General features: G+C 37.6%; 6 non-coding genes across 6 annotated transcripts; all 6 read left to right on the forward strand.

Moving 5' to 3' along the window:
- Positions 1–2,064: 2,064 nt before the first annotated feature.
- Positions 2,065–2,136, forward strand: TRNAC-GCA (transfer RNA cysteine (anticodon GCA)). The gene has a single exon. It is a non-coding gene; the product is annotated as a tRNA-Cys (tRNA).
- A 1,006-nt stretch (positions 2,137–3,142) lies between these two features.
- Positions 3,143–3,214, forward strand: TRNAC-GCA (transfer RNA cysteine (anticodon GCA)). Its single transcript has one exon. It is a non-coding gene; the product is annotated as a tRNA-Cys (tRNA).
- Positions 3,215–7,437: 4,223 nt separating this feature from the next.
- TRNAC-GCA (transfer RNA cysteine (anticodon GCA)) lies at positions 7,438–7,509 on the forward strand. Its single transcript has one exon. It is a non-coding gene; the product is annotated as a tRNA-Cys (tRNA).
- Positions 7,510–8,515: 1,006 nt separating this feature from the next.
- Positions 8,516–8,587, forward strand: TRNAC-GCA (transfer RNA cysteine (anticodon GCA)). Its single transcript has one exon. It is a non-coding gene; the product is annotated as a tRNA-Cys (tRNA).
- A 3,154-nt stretch (positions 8,588–11,741) lies between these two features.
- Positions 11,742–11,813, forward strand: TRNAC-GCA (transfer RNA cysteine (anticodon GCA)). The gene has a single exon. It is a non-coding gene; the product is annotated as a tRNA-Cys (tRNA).
- Positions 11,814–12,819: 1,006 nt separating this feature from the next.
- On the forward strand, positions 12,820–12,891 carry TRNAC-GCA (transfer RNA cysteine (anticodon GCA)). Its single transcript has one exon. It is a non-coding gene; the product is annotated as a tRNA-Cys (tRNA).
- Positions 12,892–14,486: the final 1,595 nt, after the last annotated feature.

Raw genomic sequence — 14,486 nt, forward strand, 5'->3', positions numbered from 1 at the left:
GTTGTTTGTAATTGGGACTTTCCATCAATTCCATTTGGATCATCTTTGACAGAGTCAGTGTTCCCTTGGATATTGCACTTTAATGGCATTACAGTGTTTGCTTCTCAAAACCTGTGAGTAAATGCAGTTTTTAACACTCGGCTTGGTATTCCCTTTGGGAAATTTCTGAAACATCATTGATCAATTTTGGAATTCGGCTCTTCCTTTCACAGCACTAAACAAAGGGAATGGACTATTAAACCATTGACAACTTTGTTATACTGTTTGGTGCTTTCTTGTATTGCACTGAAGAAATGGCATATAAAACTTGGCAGCGAAGCAGTCAATCTATTTCTCATTTCACCTGTGTCTTCAGTCTTACATATATTCCACCTCTTCTCTGTGCATGCAAAGTATGTGTTTGTTTGAAGCACTTCATTTTTGTGCAACATAGGAACTATTTAATTTCTCCTTAAAAGCTCTGCCTACGTGCAAGATGTACGAACTATCATTGCAGTTGCAAGAAGGCTGGTCTGAAGAATCAGGCCATTTGCAAACGCAAAATGGCTTTTTCTGATGTATTAAATGGAAGGTATTCGAAAGGGGTGTTTGGGTGTACCTTCCAAATACCGAATTGTAGTGGTACGTAGAAATGTTTTTCCACCATAATTTGGCCCAAAACAATCATACTTCATCACCATCTCAGTGATTGTGGTAACCAATCCTCAAATGATAAGGTGTCCCGTAAAACCCTCTTCCCCTTTAAGAATGTTTCAAAACAATCATTGTATGTAGAGGCATTGGTCCTATGTACCACTGCCTATTCAAATAAAATAACAATGAAACAAATATCTGTTTTTTAAATGATCCAGTTTTCCTTTAATAAATAATATTAAGGACTACTTCTCCTGTTCCACAGTTTCAAGGTTGTACTTTCCGGAACAACTTAGTATGATCCTCTCACTCTTTCATGATGTACTGATATTTTGTCATTCTGGTTGCACTTTAAAGCTGGGGATATAGCTCAGTGGTAGAGCATTTGACTGAAGATCAAGAGGTTCCTGGTGTCCCCTCACCCTATTTTGATTCTGTTGTTTGTAATTGGGACTTTCCATCAATTCCATTTGGATCATCTTTGACAGAGTCAGTGTTCCCTTGGATATTGCACTTTAATGGCATTACAGTGTTTGCTTCTCAAAACCTGTGAGTAAATGCAGTTTTTAACACTCGGCTTGGTATTCCCTTTGGGAAATTTCTGAAACATCATTGATCAATTTTGGAATTCGGCTCTTCCTTTCACAGCACTAAACAAAGGGAATGGACTATTAAACCAATTGACAACTTTGTTATACTGTTTGGTGCTTTCTTGTATTGCACTGAAGAAATGGCATATAAAACTTGGCAGCGAAGCAGTCAATCTATTTCTCATATCACCTGTGTCTTCAGTCTTACATATATTCCACCTCTTCTCTGTGCATGCAAAGTCTGTGTTTGTTTGAAGCACTTCATTTTTGTGCAACATAGGAACTATTTAATTTCTCCTTAAAAGCTCTGCCTACGTGCAAGATGTACGAACTATCATTGCAGTTGCAAGAAGGCTGGTCTGAAGAATCAGGCCATTTGCAGATGCAAAATGGCTTTTTCTGATGTATTAAATGGAAGGTATTCGAAAGGGGTGTTTGGGTGTACCTTCCAAATACCGAATTGTAGTGGTACGTAGAAATGTTTTTCCACCATAATTTGGCCCAAAACAATCATACTTCATCATCATCTCTGTGATTGTGGTAACCAATCCTCAAATGATAAGGTGTCCTGTAAAAACCTCTTCCCCTTTAAGAATGTTTCAAAACAATCATTGTATGTAGAGGCATTGGTCCTATGTACCTCTGCCTATTCAAATAAAATAACAATAAAACAAATAAATCTGTTTTTTAAATGATCCAGTTTTCCTTTAATTAATAATATTAAGGACTGCTTCTCCTGCTCCACAGTTTCAAGGTTGTACTTTCTGGCACAACTTAGTATGAGCCTCACACTCTTTCATGATGTACTGATATTTTGTCATTCTGATTTTACTGGAAAACTGGGGATATAGCTCAGTGGTAGAGCATTTGACTGCAGATCAAGAGGTCCCTGGTTCAAATCCGGGTGTCGCCTCACCCTATTTTGATTCTGTTGTTTGTAATTGGGACTTTTCATCAATTCCATTTGGATCATCTTTGACAGAGTCAGTGTTCCCTTAGATATTGCACTTTAACAGCATTTCAGTTCCTGCTCAAAACATGTGAGTAAATGCAGTTTTTAACACTCGGCTTGTTATTCCCTTTGGGAAATTTCTGAAACATCATTGATCAATTTTGGAATTCGGCTCTTCCTTTCACAGCACTAAACAAAGGGAATGGACTATTAAACCAATTGACAACTTTGTTATACTGTTTGGTGCTTTCTTGTATTGCACTGAAGAAATGGCGTATAAAACTTGGCAGCGAAGCAGTCAATCTATTTCTCATTTCACCTGTGTCTTCAGTCTTACATATATTCCACCTCTTCTCTGTGCATGCAAAGTATGTGTTTGTTTGAAGCACTTCATTTTTGTGCAACGTAGGAACTATTAAATTTTCCTTAAAAGGTCTGCCTACGTGCAAGATGTACGAACTATCATTGCAGTTGCAAGAAGGCTGGTCTGAAGAATCAGGCCATTTGCAAACGCAAAATGGCTTTTTCTGATGTATTAAATGGAAGGTATTCGAAAGGGGTGTTTGGGTGTACCTTCCAAATACCGAATTGTAGTGGTACGTAGAAATGTTTTTCCACCATAATTTGGCCCAAAACAATCATACTTCATCACCATCTCAGTGATTGTGGTAACCAATCCTCAAATGATAAGGTGTCCCGTAAAAACCTCTTCCCCTTTAAGAATGTTTCAAAACAATCATTGTATGTAGAGGCATTGGTCCTATGTACCACTGCCTATTCAAATAAAATAACAATGAAACAAATATCTGTTTTTTAAATGATCCAGTTTTCCTTTAATAAATCATATTAAGGACTACTTCTCCTGTTCCACAGTTTCAAGGTTGTACTTTCCGGAACAACTTAGTATGATCCTCTCACTCTTTCATGATGTACTGATATTTTGTCATTCTGGTTGTACTTTAAAGCTGGGGATATAGCTCAGTGGTAGAGCATTTGATTGCAGATCAAGAGGTCCCTGGTTCAAATCCTGGTGTCCCCTCACCCTATTTTGATTCTGTTGTTTGTAATTGGGACTTTCTATCAATTCCATTTGGATCATCTTTGACAGAGTCAGTGTTCCCTTGGATATTGCACTTTAATGGCATTACAGTGTTTGCTTCTCAAAACCTGTGAGTAAATGCAGTTTTTAACACTCGGCTTGGTATTCCCTTTGGGAAATTTCTGAAACATCATTGATCAATTTTGGAATTCGGCTCTTCCTATCACAGCACTAAACAAAGGGAATGTACTATTAAACCAAGTGACAACTTTGTTATACTGTTTGGTGCTTTGTTGTATTGCACTGAAGAAATGGCATATAAAACTTGGCAGCGAAGCAGTCAATCTATTTCTCATTTCACCTGTGTCTTCAGTCTTACATGTATTCCACCTCTTCTCTGTGCATGCAAAGTATGTGTTTGTTTGAAGCACTTCATTTTTGTGCAACGTAGGAACTATTTAATTTCTCCTTAAAAGCTCTGCCTACGTGCAAGATGTACGAACTATCGTTGCAGTTGCAAGAAGGCTGGTCTGAAGAATCAGGCCATTTGCAAACGCAAAATGGCTTTTTCTGATGTATTAAATGGAAGGTATTCGAAAGGGGTGTTTGGGTGTACCTTCCAAATACCGAATTGTAGTGGTACGTAGAAATGTTTTTCCACCATAATTTGGCCCAAAACAATCATACTTCATCATCATCTCTGTGATTGTGGTAACCAATCCTCAAATGATAAGGTGTCCCGTAAAAACCTCTTCCCCTTTAAGAATGTTTCAAAACAATCATTGTATGTAGAGGCATTGGTCCTATGTACCACTGCCTATTCAAATAAAATAACATTGAAACAAATAAATCTGTTTTTTAAGTGATCCAGTTTTCCTTTAATAAATAATATTAAGGACTACTTCTCCTGTTCCACAGTTTCAAGGTTGTACTTTCTGGCACAACTTAGTATAATGCTCACACTCTTTCATGATGTACTGATATTTTGTCATTCTGATTGCACTTTAAAGCTGGGGATATAGCTCAGTGGTAGAGCATTTGACTGAAGATCAAGAGGTTCCTGGTGTCCCCTCACCCTATTTTGATTCTGTTGTTTGTAATTGGGACTTTCCATCAATTCCATTTGGATCATCTTTGACAGAGTCAGTGTTCCCTTGGATATTGCACTTTAATGGCATTACAGTGTTTGCTTCTCAAAACCTGTGAGTAAATGCAGTTTTTAACACTCGGCTTGGTATTCCCTTTGGGAAATTTCTGAAACATCATTGATCAATTTTGGAATTCGGCTCTTCCTTTCACAGCACTAAACAAAGGGAATGGACTATTAAACCAATTGACAACTTTGTTATACTGTTTGGTGCTTTCTTGTATTGCACTGAAGAAATGGCATATAAAACTTGGCAGCGAAGCAGTCAATCTATTTCTCATTTCACCTGTGTCTTCAGTCTTACATATATTCCACCTCTTCTCTGTGCATGCAAAGTATGTGTTTGTTTGAAGCACTTCATTTTTGTGCAACATAGGAACTATTTAATTTCTCCTTAAAAGCTCTGCCTACGTGCAAGATGTACGAACTATCATTGCAGTTGCAAGAAGGCTGGTCTGAAGAATCAGGCCATTTGCAAACGCAAAATGGCTTTTTCTGATGTATTAAATGGAAGGTATTCGAAAGGGGTGTTTGGGTGTACCTTCCAAATACCGAATTGTAGTGGTACGTAGAAATGTTTTTCCACCATAATTTGGCCCAAAACAATCATACTTCATCACCATCTCAGTGATTGTGGTAACCAATCCTCAAATGATAAGGTGTCCCGTAAAAACCTCTTCCCCTTTAAGAATGTTTCAAAACAATCATTGTATGTAGAGGCATTGGTCCTATGTACCACTGCCTATTCAAATAAAATAACAATGAAACAAATATCTGTTTTTTAAATGATCCAGTTTTCCTTTAATAAATAATATTAAGGACTACTTCTCCTGTTCCACAGTTTCAAGGTTGTACTTTCTGGCACAACTTAGTATAATGCTCACACTCTTTCATGATGTACTGATATTTTGTCATTCTGATTCCACTTTAAAGCTGGGGATATAGCTCAGTGGTAGAGCATTTGACTGAAGATCAAGAGGTTCCGGGTGTCCCCTCACCCTATTTTGATTCTGTTGTTTGTAATTGGGACTTTCCATCAATTCCATTTGGATCATCTTTGACAGAGTCAGTGTTCCCTTGGATATTGCACTTTAATGGCATTACAGTGTTTGCTTCTCAAAACCTGTGAGTAAATGCAGTTTTTAACACTCGGCTTGGTATTCCCTTTGGGAAATTTCTGAAACATCATTGATCAATTTTGGAATTCGGCTCTTCCTTTCACAGCACTAAACAAAGGGAATGGACTATTAAACCATTGACAACTTTGTTATACTGTTTGGTGCTTTCTTGTATTGCACTGAAGAAATGGCATATAAAACTTGGCAGCGAAGCAGTCAATCTATTTCTCATTTCACCTGTGTCTTCAGTCTTACATATATTCCACCTCTTCTCTGTGCATGCAAAGTATGTGTTTGTTTGAAGCACTTCATTTTTGTGCAACATAGGAACTATTTAATTTCTCCTTAAAAGCTCTGCCTACGTGCAAGATGTACGAACTATCATTGCAGTTGCAAGAAGGCTGGTCTGAAGAATCAGGCCATTTGCAAACGCAAAATGGCTTTTTCTGATGTATTAAATGGAAGGTATTCGAAAGGGGTGTTTGGGTGTACCTTCCAAATACCGAATTGTAGTGGTACGTAGAAATGTTTTTCCACCATAATTTGGCCCAAAACAATCATACTTCATCACCATCTCAGTGATTGTGGTAACCAATCCTCAAATGATAAGGTGTCCCGTAAAACCCTCTTCCCCTTTAAGAATGTTTCAAAACAATCATTGTATGTAGAGGCATTGGTCCTATGTACCACTGCCTATTCAAATAAAATAACAATGAAACAAATATCTGTTTTTTAAATGATCCAGTTTTCCTTTAATAAATAATATTAAGGACTACTTCTCCTGTTCCACAGTTTCAAGGTTGTACTTTCCGGAACAACTTAGTATGATCCTCTCACTCTTTCATGATGTACTGATATTTTGTCATTCTGGTTGCACTTTAAAGCTGGGGATATAGCTCAGTGGTAGAGCATTTGACTGAAGATCAAGAGGTTCCTGGTGTCCCCTCACCCTATTTTGATTCTGTTGTTTGTAATTGGGACTTTCCATCAATTCCATTTGGATCATCTTTGACAGAGTCAGTGTTCCCTTGGATATTGCACTTTAATGGCATTACAGTGTTTGCTTCTCAAAACCTGTGAGTAAATGCAGTTTTTAACACTCGGCTTGGTATTCCCTTTGGGAAATTTCTGAAACATCATTGATCAATTTTGGAATTCGGCTCTTCCTTTCACAGCACTAAACAAAGGGAATGGACTATTAAACCAATTGACAACTTTGTTATACTGTTTGGTGCTTTCTTGTATTGCACTGAAGAAATGGCATATAAAACTTGGCAGCGAAGCAGTCAATCTATTTCTCATATCACCTGTGTCTTCAGTCTTACATATATTCCACCTCTTCTCTGTGCATGCAAAGTCTGTGTTTGTTTGAAGCACTTCATTTTTGTGCAACATAGGAACTATTTAATTTCTCCTTAAAAGCTCTGCCTACGTGCAAGATGTACGAACTATCATTGCAGTTGCAAGAAGGCTGGTCTGAAGAATCAGGCCATTTGCAGATGCAAAATGGCTTTTTCTGATGTATTAAATGGAAGGTATTCGAAAGGGGTGTTTGGGTGTACCTTCCAAATACCGAATTGTAGTGGTACGTAGAAATGTTTTTCCACCATAATTTGGCCCAAAACAATCATACTTCATCATCATCTCTGTGATTGTGGTAACCAATCCTCAAATGATAAGGTGTCCTGTAAAAACCTCTTCCCCTTTAAGAATGTTTCAAAACAATCATTGTATGTAGAGGCATTGGTCCTATGTACCTCTGCCTATTCAAATAAAATAACAATAAAACAAATAAATCTGTTTTTTAAATGATCCAGTTTTCCTTTAATTAATAATATTAAGGACTGCTTCTCCTGCTCCACAGTTTCAAGGTTGTACTTTCTGGCACAACTTAGTATGAGCCTCACACTCTTTCATGATGTACTGATATTTTGTCATTCTGATTTTACTGGAAAACTGGGGATATAGCTCAGTGGTAGAGCATTTGACTGCAGATCAAGAGGTCCCTGGTTCAAATCCGGGTGTCGCCTCACCCTATTTTGATTCTGTTGTTTGTAATTGGGACTTTTCATCAATTCCATTTGGATCATCTTTGACAGAGTCAGTGTTCCCTTAGATATTGCACTTTAACAGCATTTCAGTTCCTGCTCAAAACATGTGAGTAAATGCAGTTTTTAACACTCGGCTTGTTATTCCCTTTGGGAAATTTCTGAAACATCATTGATCAATTTTGGAATTCGGCTCTTCCTTTCACAGCACTAAACAAAGGGAATGGACTATTAAACCAATTGACAACTTTGTTATACTGTTTGGTGCTTTCTTGTATTGCACTGAAGAAATGGCGTATAAAACTTGGCAGCGAAGCAGTCAATCTATTTCTCATTTCACCTGTGTCTTCAGTCTTACATATATTCCACCTCTTCTCTGTGCATGCAAAGTATGTGTTTGTTTGAAGCACTTCATTTTTGTGCAACGTAGGAACTATTAAATTTTCCTTAAAAGGTCTGCCTACGTGCAAGATGTACGAACTATCATTGCAGTTGCAAGAAGGCTGGTCTGAAGAATCAGGCCATTTGCAAACGCAAAATGGCTTTTTCTGATGTATTAAATGGAAGGTATTCGAAAGGGGTGTTTGGGTGTACCTTCCAAATACCGAATTGTAGTGGTACGTAGAAATGTTTTTCCACCATAATTTGGCCCAAAACAATCATACTTCATCACCATCTCAGTGATTGTGGTAACCAATCCTCAAATGATAAGGTGTCCCGTAAAAACCTCTTCCCCTTTAAGAATGTTTCAAAACAATCATTGTATGTAGAGGCATTGGTCCTATGTACCACTGCCTATTCAAATAAAATAACAATGAAACAAATATCTGTTTTTTAAATGATCCAGTTTTCCTTTAATAAATCATATTAAGGACTACTTCTCCTGTTCCACAGTTTCAAGGTTGTACTTTCCGGAACAACTTAGTATGATCCTCTCACTCTTTCATGATGTACTGATATTTTGTCATTCTGGTTGTACTTTAAAGCTGGGGATATAGCTCAGTGGTAGAGCATTTGATTGCAGATCAAGAGGTCCCTGGTTCAAATCCTGGTGTCCCCTCACCCTATTTTGATTCTGTTGTTTGTAATTGGGACTTTCTATCAATTCCATTTGGATCATCTTTGACAGAGTCAGTGTTCCCTTGGATATTGCACTTTAATGGCATTACAGTGTTTGCTTCTCAAAACCTGTGAGTAAATGCAGTTTTTAACACTCGGCTTGGTATTCCCTTTGGGAAATTTCTGAAACATCATTGATCAATTTTGGAATTCGGCTCTTCCTATCACAGCACTAAACAAAGGGAATGTACTATTAAACCAAGTGACAACTTTGTTATACTGTTTGGTGCTTTGTTGTATTGCACTGAAGAAATGGCATATAAAACTTGGCAGCGAAGCAGTCAATCTATTTCTCATTTCACCTGTGTCTTCAGTCTTACATGTATTCCACCTCTTCTCTGTGCATGCAAAGTATGTGTTTGTTTGAAGCACTTCATTTTTGTGCAACGTAGGAACTATTTAATTTCTCCTTAAAAGCTCTGCCTACGTGCAAGATGTACGAACTATCGTTGCAGTTGCAAGAAGGCTGGTCTGAAGAATCAGGCCATTTGCAAACGCAAAATGGCTTTTTCTGATGTATTAAATGGAAGGTATTCGAAAGGGGTGTTTGGGTGTACCTTCCAAATACCGAATTGTAGTGGTACGTAGAAATGTTTTTCCACCATAATTTGGCCCAAAACAATCATACTTCATCATCATCTCTGTGATTGTGGTAACCAATCCTCAAATGATAAGGTGTCCCGTAAAAACCTCTTCCCCTTTAAGAATGTTTCAAAACAATCATTGTATGTAGAGGCATTGGTCCTATGTACCACTGCCTATTCAAATAAAATAACATTGAAACAAATAAATCTGTTTTTTAAGTGATCCAGTTTTCCTTTAATAAATAATATTAAGGACTACTTCTCCTGTTCCACAGTTTCAAGGTTGTACTTTCTGGCACAACTTAGTATAATGCTCACACTCTTTCATGATGTACTGATATTTTGTCATTCTGATTGCACTTTAAAGCTGGGGATATAGCTCAGTGGTAGAGCATTTGACTGAAGATCAAGAGGTTCCTGGTGTCCCCTCACCCTATTTTGATTCTGTTGTTTGTAATTGGGACTTTCCATCAATTCCATTTGGATCATCTTTGACAGAGTCAGTGTTCCCTTGGATATTGCACTTTAATGGCATTACAGTGTTTGCTTCTCAAAACCTGTGAGTAAATGCAGTTTTTAACACTCGGCTTGGTATTCCCTTTGGGAAATTTCTGAAACATCATTGATCAATTTTGGAATTCGGCTCTTCCTTTCACAGCACTAAACAAAGGGAATGGACTATTAAACCAATTGACAACTTTGTTATACTGTTTGGTGCTTTCTTGTATTGCACTGAAGAAATGGCATATAAAACTTGGCAGCGAAGCAGTCAATCTATTTCTCATTTCACCTGTGTCTTCAGTCTTACATATATTCCACCTCTTCTCTGTGCATGCAAAGTATGTGTTTGTTTGAAGCACTTCATTTTTGTGCAACATAGGAACTATTTAATTTCTCCTTAAAAGCTCTGCCTACGTGCAAGATGTACGAACTATCATTGCAGTTGCAAGAAGGCTGGTCTGAAGAATCAGGCCATTTGCAAACGCAAAATGGCTTTTTCTGATGTATTAAATGGAAGGTATTCGAAAGGGGTGTTTGGGTGTACCTTCCAAATACCGAATTGTAGTGGTACGTAGAAATGTTTTTCCACCATAATTTGGCCCAAAACAATCATACTTCATCACCATCTCAGTGATTGTGGTAACCAATCCTCAAATGATAAGGTGTCCCGTAAAAACCTCTTCCCCTTTAAGAATGTTTCAAAACAATCATTGTATGTAGAGGCATTGGTCCTATGTACCACTGCCTATTCAAATAAAATAACAATGAAACAAATATCTGTTTTTTAAATGATCCAGTTTTCCTTTAATAAATAATATTAAGGACTACTTCTCCTGTTCCACAGTTTCAAGGTTGTACTTTCCGGAACAACTTAGTATGATCCTCTCACTCTTTCATGATGTACTGATATTTTGTCATTCTGGTTGCACTTTAAAGCTGGGGATATAGCTCAGTGGTAGAGCATTTGACTGAAGATCAAGAGGTTCCTGGTGTCCCCTCACCCTATTTTGATTCTGTTGTTTGTAATTGGGACTTTCCATCAATTCCATTTGGATCATCTTTGACAGAGTCAGTGTTCCCTTGGATATTGCACTTTAATGGCATTACAGTGTTTGCTTCTCAAAACCTGTGAGTAAATGCAGTTTTTAACACTCTGCTTGGTATTCCCTTTGGGAAATTTCTGAAACATCATTGATCAATTTTGGAATTCGGCTCTTCCTTTCACAGCACTAAACAAAGGGAATGGACTATTAAACCAATTGACAACTTTGTTATACTGTTTGGTGCTTTCTTGTATTGCACTGAAGAAATGGCATATAAAACTTGGCAGCGAAGCAGTCAATCTATTTCTCATATCACCTGTGTCTTCAGTCTTACATATATTCCACCTCTTCTCTGTGCATGCAAAGTATGTGTTTGTTTGAAGCACTTCATTTTTGTGCAACATAGGAACTATTTAATTTCTCCTTAAAAGCTCTGCCTACGTGCAAGATGTACGAACTATCATTGCAGTTGCAAGAAGGCTGGTCTGAAGAATCAGGCCATTTGCAAATGCAAAATGGCTTTTTCTGATGTATTAAATGGAAGGTATTCCAAAGGGGTGTTTGGGTGTACCTTCCAAATACCGAATTGTAGTGGTACGTAGAAATGTTTTTCCACCATAATTTGGCCCAAAACAATCATACTTCATCATCATCTCTGTGATTGTGGTAACCAATCCTCAAATGATAAGGTGTCCTGTAAAAACCTCTTCCCCTTTAAGAATGTTTCAAAACAATCATTGTATGTAGAGGCATTGGTCCTATGTACCTCTGCCTATTCAAATAAAATAACAATAAAACAAATAAATCTGTTTTTTAAATGATCCAGTTTTCCTTTAATTAATAATATTAAGGACTGCTTCTCCTGCTCCACAGTTTCAAGGTTGTACTTTCTGGCACAACTTAGTATGAGCCTCACACTCTTTCATGATGTACTGATATTTTGTCATTCTGATTTTACTGGAAAACTGGGGATATAGCTCAGTGGTAGAGCATTTGACTGCAGATCAAGAGGTCCCTGGTTCAAATCCGGGTGTCGCCTCACCCTATTTTGATTCTGTTGTTTGTAATTGGGACTTTTCATCAATTCCATTTGGATCATCTTTGACAGAGTCAGTGTTCCCTTAGATATTGCACTTTAACAGCATTTCAGTTCCTGCTCAAAACATGTGAGTAAATGCAGTTTTTAACACTCGGCTTGTTATTCCCTTTGGGAAATTTCTGAAACATCATTGATCAATTTTGGAATTCGGCTCTTCCTTTCACAGCACTAAACAAAGGGAATGGACTATTAAACCAATTGACAACTTTGTTATACTGTTTGGTGCTTTCTTGTATTGCACTGAAGAAATGGCGTATAAAACTTGGCAGCGAAGCAGTCAATCTATTTCTCATTTCACCTGTGTCTTCAGTCTTACATATATTCCACCTCTTCTCTGTGCATGCAAAGTATGTGTTTGTTTGAAGCACTTCATTTTTGTGCAACGTAGGAACTATTAAATTTTCCTTAAAAGGTCTGCCTACGTGCAAGATGTACGAACTATCATTGCAGTTGCAAGAAGGCTGGTCTGAAGAATCAGGCCATTTGCAAACGCAAAATGGCTTTTTCTGATGTATTAAATGGAAGGTATTCGAAAGGGGTGTTTGGGTGTACCTTCCAAATACCGAATTGTAGTGGTACGTAGAAATGTTTTTCCACCATAATTTGGCCCAAAACAATCATACTTCATCACCATCTCAGTGATTGTGGTAACCAATCCTCAAATGATAAGGTGTCCCGTAAAAACCTCTTCCCCTTTAAGAATGTTTCAAAACAATCATTGTATGTAGAGGCATTGGTCCTATGTACCACTGCCTATTCAAATAAAATAACAATGAAACAAATATCTGTTTTTTAAATGATCCAGTTTTCCTTTAATAAATCATATTAAGGACTACTTCTCCTGTTCCACAGTTTCAAGGTTGTACTTTCCGGAACAACTTAGTATGATCCTCTCACTCTTTCATGATGTACTGATATTTTGTCATTCTGGTTGTACTTTAAAGCTGGGGATATAGCTCAGTGGTAGAGCATTTGATTGCAGATCAAGAGGTCCCTGGTTCAAATCCTGGTGTCCCCTCACCCTATTTTGATTCTGTTGTTTGTAATTGGGACTTTCTATCAATTCCATTTGGATCATCTTTGACAGAGTCAGTGTTCCCTTGGATATTGCACTTTAATGGCATTACAGTGTTTGCTTCTCAAAACCTGTGAGTAAATGCAGTTTTTAACACTCGGCTTGGTATTCCCTTTGGGAAATTTCTGAAACATCATTGATCAATTTTGGAATTCGGCTCTTCCTATCACAGCACTAAACAAAGGGAATGTACTATTAAACCAAGTGACAACTTTGTTATACTGTTTGGTGCTTTGTTGTATTGCACTGAAGAAATGGCATATAAAACTTGGCAGCGAAGCAGTCAATCTATTTCTCATTTCACCTGTGTCTTCAGTCTTACATGTATTCCACCTCTTCTCTGTGCATGCAAAGTATGTGTTTGTTTGAAGCACTTCATTTTTGTGCAACGTAGGAACTATTTAATTTCTCCTTAAAAGCTCTGCCTACGTGCAAGATGTACGAACTATCGTTGCAGTTGCAAGAAGGCTGGTCTGAAGAATCAGGCCATTTGCAAACGCAAAATGGCTTTTTCTGATGTATTAAATGGAAGGTATTCGAAAGGGGTGTTTGGGTGTACCTTCCAAATACCGAATTGTAGTGGTACGTAGAAATGTTTTTCCACCATAATTTGGCCCAAAACAATCATACTTCATCATCATCTCTGTGATTGTGGTAACCAATCCTCAAATGATAAGGTGTCCCGTAAAAACCTCTTCCCCTTTAAGAATGTTTCAAAACAATCATTGTATGTAGAGGCATTGGTCCTATGTACCACTGCCTATTCAAATAAAATAACATTGAAACAAATAAATCTGTTTTTTAAGTGATCCAGTTTTCCTTTAATAAATAATATTAAGGACTACTTCTCCTGTTCCACAGTTTCAAGGTTGTACTTTCTGGCACAACTTAGTATAATGCTCACACTCTTTCATGATGTACTGATATTTTGTCATTCTGATTGCACTTTAAAGCTGGGGATATAGCTCAGTGGTAGAGCATTTGACTGAAGATCAAGAGGTTCCTGGTGTCCCCTCACCCTATTTTGATTCTGTTGTTTGTAATTGGGACTTTCCATCAATTCCATTTGGATCATCTTTGACAGAGTCAGTGTTCCCTTGGATATTGCACTTTAATGGCATTACAGTGTTTGCTTCTCAAAACCTGTGAGTAAATGCAGTTTTTAACACTCGGCTTGGTATTCCCTTTGGGAAATTTCTGAAACATCATTGATCAATTTTGGAATTCGGCTCTTCCTTTCACAGCACTAAACAAAGGGAATGGACTATTAAACCAATTGACAACTTTGTTATACTGTTTGGTGCTTTCTTGTATTGCACTGAAGAAATGGCATATAAAACTTGGCAGCGAAGCAGTCAATCTATTTCTCATTTCACCTGTGTCTTCAGTCTTACATATATTCCACCTCTTCTCTGTGCATGCAAAGTATGTGTTTGTTTGAAGCACTTCATTTTTGTGCAACATAGGAACTATTTAATTTCTCCTTAAAAGCTCTGCCTACGTGCAAGATGTACGAACTATCCCTGCAGTTGCAAGAA

This window comes from Lissotriton helveticus, chromosome 1_2 (assembly GCF_964261635.1).
Source record: "Lissotriton helveticus chromosome 1_2, aLisHel1.1, whole genome shotgun sequence".
NCBI lineage: Eukaryota > Metazoa > Chordata > Amphibia > Caudata > Salamandridae > Lissotriton > Lissotriton helveticus.